This window comes from Brassica oleracea, chromosome C4 (genome assembly GCF_000695525.1).
Source record: "Brassica oleracea var. oleracea cultivar TO1000 chromosome C4, BOL, whole genome shotgun sequence".
NCBI classification, from domain to species: domain Eukaryota; kingdom Viridiplantae; phylum Streptophyta; class Magnoliopsida; order Brassicales; family Brassicaceae; genus Brassica; species Brassica oleracea.
Window position 1 is genome coordinate 28,065,566 of NC_027751.1, and position 10,774 is coordinate 28,076,339.

Consider the following 10,774-nt stretch of genomic DNA (forward strand, 5'->3'; position numbering starts at 1 on the left):
TTTTTTTGTTTTAAACGATTAATTATAAAAATTGATTTTCAGCAATTGTTTAATCATAAACACAAAAAAAAAAACTCTGTAACCGTAAAACCTTTTCCATTTTTAATTTTTTGAAACTATAAAATTTGAAAATCCCTGGATTTTCTCAAATCACCACGTTCAAAAGTGAACATATCTTCTACAACTCCTAAATCATGGCACGTTTCAAACTGTTTCTTACTTATATATATAACTTTCAATCAAAAATTCGTTTTTTTTAATTTGCTCTCCTTTTCCACAGTTTCATCTTCTTCGTCGATTTGTTTTTTTTTTCTTTTGGGTTCTGAACCTCGCAAAAGAAAATTTATGTTTTGATCCAGAATTCTATTCTTCCCAACGTAATACTCTCTTTTTTATTTTTGCATGATTCACATTAAAACATACCAGTCGAGTTTTATCCTGGTTCAGAGCTTTAGTTCTTCCAAAAAAAAGGGAAATCAAAAACATTGTCAAGGTATAGTAAGTATATATGACTGTATTAATTATATAACTTATATTTGAGATAGATTACTCTTTTCTCTTTCTTTGACAAAAAAAATTCAACTATTTACAAACAGGTGTTTCTTTCGTTAATGATTTGGATGCGTATATAGAATCTCCAACCACCAGACCTTAACTGGATTTGAAATACTAACACTACAAGAATTTATTAAAATAACTACGGATTGGCGAAGATATTTCCGTAGCAAAAATTATTAGCTACAAAAATGGCGATGGATAGCGAGAAAACACATAATTTTATTTTGGTAGCTAAATCCATTGCAAGCTGTAGCAATCTGTTGCTATATAGCTAGAGACGGATTCCGTTGATGGTCTGCAGCTAAATAGCCACACTTTGGCTGGAGATAAATTGTTGGTAGAGTTTTATTTACCAATAGATAGGTACAAATATTTATCTTGCTAAATAGCAACGAGGTTTAAATCCTTACTAATCCATCACATTGAATATATATATATATATATACATACTAACAAAACAACCACAAAACAACTCTATAGTCTATACCCTAAACACTAAACCTATATGTATTAAATGTGGTGAAACATGAAAGCTGGCAATCTGATGGAATTAGACAACCCATCGCTAGTTGAAAAATCTACGATAGAAAATCACTATGAAAACGTTAATTGATGGTTCTTACGTTGGATGAGAATAATTATATGTTGCTCAATCAAATATCATATATGTATTAAAACTATACAATTCTAATCTTTTCCTAGTTTAACTTGAAATCTTATATTTAAAGTCAAAATTTAATTACTGTCAAAATTTAACTTCAAATCATGAATCCAAACCCTAAATATTGTACTCCAAACCCTAAACTCTACATTTAAACCTTAAACCCTTAACATAAACTTCAACTCAAAATTTAATATTTTTCAAAATTGATCTCATATCTCAATACTATATATACTATATATAACTTCAAAACTATCTTTCAAATCTCAAATCTTAAATCCCAAACCCTTATACTCTAAACTCTAAAACTTAGTATATCATAAACATTAAACATTAAAGTCTACACTTTTAATCATACAACTAAATTATAAACCATAAACTAAAAACAATCAACTTTACTAAACATATCAATTAGATAAAACTATAAATTAACTTTCATTTTATAAAGCTGATATTACAGAGAAACAATAAAATTTTAATAAAAAATCTCATTGGCTGATCCATTTATACAAGGATTAATTTGTGTCCATTGATTAAGCTCAATCCAGTGGACCATATCTCTTCCTTCTCATTTTACCTATCCTATCTCTCATTGGTTGAAAAATAGTGGCGAGGATAACCAGTTTCTAACCTCAACCATTGATATCTGATCTAAAGGACAAGAACATTTTACTTTTATTTCTTTTCCTTTATTTACTCAACTTCTCTCAATCTCTCGATCTCTCACTGATAATCTTCTTTTCTTCTTTTGTTTTCACAGACAACAACCACAACAACTAAGATGGCAACAACGACGACGGCAGTCACAATCTCTCACGAGCTTCGATGCGGACAACGACGACGACAGTGGACAGCTTCTACGGTGTGGTGACTGTGAGAAGAAGCTTCAGTGCGAAAAGATTGACAGCTTCTCCTCAATCGACAACGACAATTTCTCTGGTGTGGCCAGCCGCCTAAGAAGAAGATCCGGTGTGGCAAGATTGATGGCGGAAAAGGCCAGTTGAGCTTGAAGGTGGAGGAGGCATGCTGAGACTAACAGTGGATAGGAAGCATTGACGGCAAAGAGGATTAGGCTTAGGCTTTTGGTTTACTCTTGGTTTAGTCTAGGTTTCCTTTTCTAATTATTAGTTAGGTTTGGTTAGGGTAAATGACTTTCTATAATGAATGTTTGTGGAATTTAAGATGTCTTTTTATAATAAGTTTAGTGACTTTCTAAACAAATCATTCTTTTGCTTCAACATTAGTCAAAAACGTTGTTGTTGCAAATTTGATCCAACATTTTAGATACAAAACATTTGTAGCCAGATCCTTTGCTACATTTGTTACGACTTTGCTAAGAAAAATCTGTAGGTATATTCTATAGCTATTTAGTGACGCCATATCTTTCGCTAAGGTTGTTGCTAATGAGCAATAGACCACTCTGTAGCCATGTTGTCGCTAATAGTTACAGCCGGATCTCTTGCAAAATCCGTTGCAAGCAAGCTACGGTTTGGCGACGAATCAGAGTTAGCGTCGGTGCTGACGCCACGGTTCTCATCCGTAGCCATCCGCCGCCTTATGTATCCTAGCTACAGATTTTTCACTCTAGCTATGAAAAAATCGGCAGCTATTTGACTAATTTCTTGTAGTGAACACTTGTTCAGAATTCATATTTCAATAACTATCTATGCACAGTTACCATCAATATTCAATTATATCACTGCTTTGAGAATCCACTTTACTAAACTAAACGAGGGTTACTCAAAATCAAAGGAACTCTGTTATGGAAAACCTCGATATGGGTCTACTCATCCTAGCTTAGTAATAAAAAATAACGAAGCGAACATATAGTCTATATAAGCCTTGGGGCTGGGGAAGAAAGAGTTAATGTTAGTGAAACATTTCTAGCAATTTTGCAGCGATGGAGGCCATCGATCTGAGTGGAATGAAACCAGAAATATAATACTAGATCAACTCAATAATATATATTTATAATTAATTTGTGAAAAAAGGAAAAAAGTAGTAACAATCATTTAGTAAAAAAAAGTAGTAACAACCAGTAAATAAAATATTTTTAAAAATGAGTTATTTATGCTTAAAAGCAGTTTCTGAGTTTTTATTTCACTCAAAAACACTTTCAGCTACTGAGTTAGTTTATCTCAACTAAAATAAAACCAGAAATGGATTTTTCAACTAGTGGGACCCATCATTATCTCTTTCCTTTTTAATCTTCTTCTTCTATGGTTGTTTCTTTTTCTTTTCTAGCTAAAAATTAAATTTATAAATTTTATTATCTGTCAATCTTCCCAAACAAGAAGAAGAAAAGACACGAAGATCTTAAAATACTTCAGATCCGTTATAATCTACACCGTCAAAAGTCCTAAATTCTTGCGTTCTTCCGTTTCAATCAAGCTATACCATGAATTTCATCCATCGCCAATCTTCGCACAGGGACTCTTTTGAAGTTTCGACCAAAGCTCTAGTCTTTTTGGGCCAACGAAACTAGCATCGCATCAGACTCTTTCATACCCTTTTCCGACGTCATGGCCTCACATCTCGCCGTCAGGGCTCCGCCAGAACAAGTTCGAGAGTACCAATGGCTATTTTATGTTTTTTGCGTGTTTGGTCCTTTAGGATTCACATAATTGCGTTTTGACCCCAAACTTTTAATTGTGCGGATGTCTACTCGAATTAACTCTCTAACTTCTTGATTGTTCATTTCAGCCCTTCATCATAACTACATGAATGGTCTTTTATCTTTTGCTTGCTTTCATTTTTTCTCCATATTGTCAAAATAAACAATTGTGTTTTGTGCTTTGCTTATGTACGTCATTCATGTACACAAGTACATAATGTCAGCGTACATGTGTACATGTGAAAGAGATAATTTTATCTTTGTAAGTGTAAAGATGAGGAAGTGTGGTTTACGTGAATAGAAATAGTTCTCATTTTTTGAGTGAAGCTTAGTTTAGATCTTGATACCATATGCGTTGATATTTATATTTCTTACCTTCTCTATGTAACATGTGTGGTGTACACGTGTACAAGCGTTTTTGTGTACAATAAATAAGGAGATGGACATGTGTACGCTAAATATGATGGTGTACATATGTAAAACAACCAGAAATTAATCAAGCTAAGACCTACCATGAAGCTAGCATGAAAACACACACTGATCAGAAGCTCTGAAACATGATGAGAGCATGATTTGGATAACTCACAACCAGCATCAGTACTATCTGTGATACTCTCTATCACTTTCTATTAATTTGGTAGCTCAGTCTCTTACCGGATTTAGGTGTACATATGGTTTTTCGTGCACATGGATATTGAAAATTCAGGGTACATGTGGACATACATAACCAATAGAAAAATCCAGGCAATACGTACACAAATTTTGTTATATCCACATGTACAATAATTCACATGTTCATCAATTAATTTGTACAATAATATATGGACACCAGAAAATATTTTAGATTTATTTGCAAGGATTCAAATGTACACCTGATAAATTTGTTTGGTACATTTGCAAATTACAATATTTATATGGTAAAAAATTGTAACTTTAAAAGCTATTTTATGTGTACACTATACTATGTACACAAATATTTTTCATCCATGTGTACAATAGTTCGCATGTAGATTAATCGATTTGTAGAATAATACATGAACTCCAGATCATTTTTGTACACATATTGCAAGTTTCGTTATTTGTATTGTCAATATGATACAAAAACTGAGTCAATATGACCTACTCAACTTATGTAAATATGTTGTTCATTGATAACTCATAATTTTAGTAGGTTTTAACATTTGCATTTACCTTATTTAAATAATTTTGGGATGTATTTAGAGGTATTTTGTACATATATTTGTTTATTTTTGTTTATTTGCATTTGGCAAAGTCTAAAGTTCACATTTGAAAGTTTTGGGTTAATTAAACATGACTTATATGCAAATCTGGATGTTTTGAGACAACAATGGAAACATTTAAAATTACAAGGACCAAAAGTGAAAATTAAAAAAACTTCATCTCAAAGTTCAACAATGGCGATCAACATCTCGATGCAACAGCGGCTTCGCTTTATAATCCACCGGAGGCCACGTATAAACTACCTCAGTAGCTGAAAGTGTTTTTGAGTGAAATAAAAACTCAGAAACTGCTTTTAAGCGTAAATAACTCCTTTTTAAAAATATTTTATTTACTGGTTGTTACTACTTTTTTTTACTAAATGATTGTTACTACTTTTTTCCTTTTTTCACAAATTAATTATAAATATATATTATTGAGTTGATCTAGTATTATATTTCTGGTTTCATTCCACTCAGATCGATGGCCTCCATCGCTGCAAAATTGCTAGAAATGTTTCACTAACATTAACTCTTTCTTCCCCAGCCCCAAGGCTTATATAGACTATATGTTCGCTTCGTTATTTTTTATTACTAAGCTAGGATGAGTAGACCCATATCGAGGTTTTCCATAACAGAGTTCCTTTGATTTTGAGTAACCCTCGTTTAGTTTAGTAAAGTGGATTCTCAAAGCAGTGATATAATTGAATATTGATGGTAACTGTGCATAGATAGTTATTGAAATATGAATTCTGAACAAGTGTTCACTACAAGAAATTAGTCAAATAGCTGCCGATTTTTTCATAGCTAGAGTGAAAAATCTGTAGCTAGGATACATAAGGCGGCGGATGGCTACGGATGAGAACCGTGGCGTCAGCACCGACGCTAACTCTGATTCGTCGCCAAACCGTAGCTTGCTTGCAACGGATTTTGCAAGAGATCCGGCTGTAACTATTAGCGACAACATGGCTACAGAGTGGTCTATTGCTCATTAGCAACAACCTTAGCGAAAGATATGGCGTCACTAAATAGCTATAGAATATACCTACAGATTTTTCTTAGCAAAGTCGTAACAAATGTAGCAAAGGATCTGGCTACAAATGTTTTGTATCTAAAATGTTGGATCAAATTTGCAACAACAACGTTTTTGACTAATGTTGAAGCAAAAGAATGATTTGTTTAGAAAGTCACTAAACTTATTATAAAAAGACATCTTAAATTCCACAAACATTCATTATAGAAAGTCATTTACCCTAACCAAACCTAACTAATAATTAGAAAAGGAAACCTAGACTAAACCAAGAGTAAACCAAAAGCCTAAGCCTAATCCTCTTTGCCGTCAATGCTTCCTATCCACTGTTAGTCTCAGCATGCCTCCTCCACCTTCAAGCTCAACTGGCCTTTTCCGCCATCAATCTTGCCACACCGGATCTTCTTCTTAGGCGGCTGGCCACACCAGAGAAATTGTCGTTGTCGATTGAGGAGAAGCTGTCAATCTTTTCGCACTGAAGCTTCTTCTCACAGTCACCACACCGTAGAAGCTGTCCACTGTCGTCGTCGTTGTCCGCATCGAAGCTCGTGAGAGATTGTGACTGCCGTCGTCGTTGTTGCCATCTTAGTTGTTGTGGTTGTTGTCTGTGAAAACAAAAGAAGAAAAGAAGATTATCAGTGAGAGATCGAGAGATTGAGAGAAGTTGAGTAAATAAAGGAAAAGAAATAAAAGTAAAATGTTCTTGTCCTTTAGATCAGATATCAATGGTTGAGGTTAGAAACTGGTTATCCTCGCCACTATTTTTCAACCAATGAGAGATAGGATAGGTAAAATGAGAAGGAAGAGATATGGTCCACTGGATTGAGCTTAATCAATGGACACAAATTAATCCTTGTATAAATGGATCAGCCAATGAGATTTTTTATTAAAATTTTATTGTTTCTCTGTAATATCAGCTTTATAAAATGAAAGTTAATTTATAGTTTTATCTAATTGATATGTTTAGTAAAGTTGATTGTTTTTAGTTTATGGTTTATAATTTAGTTGTATGATTAAAAGTGTAGACTTTAATGTTTAATGTTTATGATATACTAAGTTTTAGAGTTTAGAGTATAAGGGTTTGGGATTTAAGATTTGAGATTTGAAAGATAGTTTTGAAGTTATATATAGTATATATAGTATTGAGATATGAGATCAATTTTGAAAAATATTAAATTTTGAGTTGAAGTTTATGTTAAGGGTTTAAGGTTTAAATGTAGAGTTTAGGGTTTGGAGTACAATATTTAGGGTTTGGATTCATGATTTGAAGTTAAATTTTGACAGTAATTAAATTTTGACTTTAAATATAAGATTTCAAGTTAAACTAGGAAAAGATTAGAATTGTATAGTTTTAATACATATATGATATTTGATTGAGCAACATATAATTATTCTCATCCAACGTAAGAACCATCAATTAACGTTTTCATAGTGATTTTCTATCGTAGATTTTTCAACTAGCGATGGGTTGTCTAATTCCATCAGATTGCCAGCTTTCATGTTTCACCACATTTAATACATATAGGTTTAGTGTTTAGGGTATAGACTATAGAGTTGTTTTGTGGTTGTTTTGTTAGTATGTATATATATATATATATATTCAATGTGATGGATTAGTAAGGATTTAAACCTCGTTGCTATTTAGCAAGATAAATATTTGTACCTATCTATTGGTAAATAAAACTCTACCAACAATTTATCTCCAGCCAAAGTGTGGCTATTTAGCTGCAGACCATCAACGGAATCCGTCTCTAGCTATATAGCAACAGATTGCTACAGCTTGCAATGGATTTAGCTACCAAAATAAAATTATGTGTTTTCTCGCTATCCATCGCCATTTTTGTAGCTAATAATTTTTGCTACGGAAATATCTTCGCCAATCCGTAGTTATTTTAATAAATTCTTGTAGTGTTAGTATTTCAAATCCAGTTAAGGTCTGGTGGTTGGAGATTCTATATACGCATCCAAATCATTAACGAAAGAAACACCTGTTTGTAAATAGTTGAATCTTTTTTGTCAAAGAAAGAGAAAAGAGTAATCTATCTCAAATATAAGTTATATAATTAATACAGTCATATATACTTACTATACCTTGACAATGTTTTTGATTTCCCTTTTTTTTTGGAAGAACTAAAGCTCTGAACCAGGATAAAACTCGACTGGTATGTTTTAATGTGAAGCATGCAAAAATAAAAAAGAGAGTATTACGTTGGGAAGAATAGAATTCTGGATCAAAACATAAATTTTCTTTTGCGAGGTTCAGAACCCAAAAGAAAAAAAAAACAAATCGACGAAGAAGATGAAACTGTGGAAAAGGAGAGCAAATAAAAAAAAAACAAAATTTTGATTGAAAGTTATATATATAAGTAAGAAACAGTTTGAAACGTGCCATGATTTAGGAGTTGTAGAAGATATGTTCACTTTTGAACGTGGTGATTTGAGAAAATCCAGGGATTTTTAAATTTTACAGTTTTAAAAAATTAAAAATGGAAAAGGTTTTACGGTTACAGAGTTTTTTTTTTGTGTTTATGATTAAACAATTGCTGAAAAACATTTTTTTTTAATTAATCGTTTAAAAAAAAAAAGTTAATTTAAGAAAAAAACTGTAAATGACACATATCACTCAGAGAATTGTTGATTGACTTGTGTTTTATTGTATAAAAGATACCACTCCCCTTCATCTTTCTTTATCTTTTTTTTTAATAGTTGATGTAATACTATGTATTGGTGATTCAAATCAGAATGAGTGAAAGAAAAAAAAAATTTAACCCCTTTTCTATTTGCTATTTTAAGATATCTAGGTAGAAACTGGGAGTGTGCAATCTCGAAAAAAAAAATTAAAACCCCTTTTCTATTTTCTATTTACTTTTTTGTTGACATATACGTGTACAAATATTTATTTAATAATATTATGGATTACTATTTTTTTATTCTATAGAAAATATTATTGTTAGCAACTTAACATGTTTGCTAATTATTTTAAATAGTAAAACAAAAAAGGAAAATATTTAAAAACTAAAATATCTTCATTTTTTATTAAAGCCAATATCTAATAATAAAAAATAAAATTTACAAAACTATAAAAGATAATATATTTTTTGAAACAAATTGTTATAAAAAGACAAAGGTTATAAAGAAAAAATATATTTATGGTATTTTGGTATAAAACCGAATAAACAGAAAAGCGACGATATATAAACTAAACCAAACCAAAGTAGATATGATTTTAAGATGATAGCTACTTTTTATAAACCGAAATACTCAGAAATCGAAAAAAACGAACCAGAAACGAACCAAAACCGAACCGAAATCCGGATTGAAAACCCCTAGTAGAAACCCAACTAATTCTCCCAAAAAAACAATACTGATCTGGCTTTAGATTTTCAAATTATACTTACAGCAGATACCTCTGATCAAGCAAATGACAAGAATATTTGATTTTCTTATTAAAAATTTAATACAAATTGAATATGATTTAAATAGTCACTACGATAGAACCCACACTTAAAAGTGCGGAATTATTTTTATTGACGACGAATTTATTAATATGTCTATTTGTTCACTAATATGTTTAGGCGCAATCATTAATTTTTGATACGTTTCCAGATTGTACTTTTCGGTTTTCGGTTTTCGGTTTTTTTCGGTTGTTTTTTTTTTATTTTCGATTCAAGAAATATAGGAACTATTCGGTTATTTATGAATTAATTTGGATTTGGTTTGGTTTAATTATTTTGGTTTTTGGTTTGGTTCAAATAACAATGTTAAGAACTCAGTAAAATTTCAAGTTCAATTTGAACACATGGATCTGGATAGGGATATGATTTTTTTTTTTTTATTCTCGTTTAGGTAGCTTTATTTCTATTACACTTTCTAGTTTTTATTTTGTGTTATTCATTATCTTTATAAATATGTTTAAGAAATCAGTATATCTCAAGGTTATATATTAATTTCAGAATATACCAATATTATTTTTTAAATAGTAAATATATTTTAGTTAAAATATGGATTAGATAGCTATATTTTGGTAATAGGTGGCTTATACATTGGTGGTTGTTGAAATTAATTATTGATATTTTTAATATGTTCATGGGAAGATTATAGGGCTTTTTGCAGAATTGACCTATAACTTAAAGTCAAACACAAAACTAACCTCTTTTTTTTTTAAAATTGGTTTTGCCCTATTCACCCCACAAGTTCATATAATTTACGAAAAATGCCATCAATTTTTTTTTCTTTTTTTTTCGAAAATGACATTTTTACTCTCTCACCCTCATCATCTTCAAGTAATTACAAGATTGCCATTGTCATCAATACCATAACCACCATGAACAACCAATTTGAAGCTTTTAATGCTCCCAAAATCGATTTACCCTTCTTCTTTTTTCATTCTTGTGAACTAAACACAACATATCTCTCACTTTCTCTCCACAATGAGCTAAAAAAACCCAAGATTTTGATTCTAAATTTTTTATGGTTCATAGAGTCATAGAAGCTAACGATTTTGGGTGGGTTACTTTCATTTGTGATTCGGTGTGCTTGGAGAAGCCTTATGTATGCTAAGGAACTTATCTCACCAATTTAAGGTATGACATCGAGTTTTTTTTCAGATCTGTTCGTCAGACGACTTACTTGGGAAGTCGTCTGGCTGTAGACAACTTACCTGGAAGTCGTCTGGTCAACGCAGAGGTTATTTT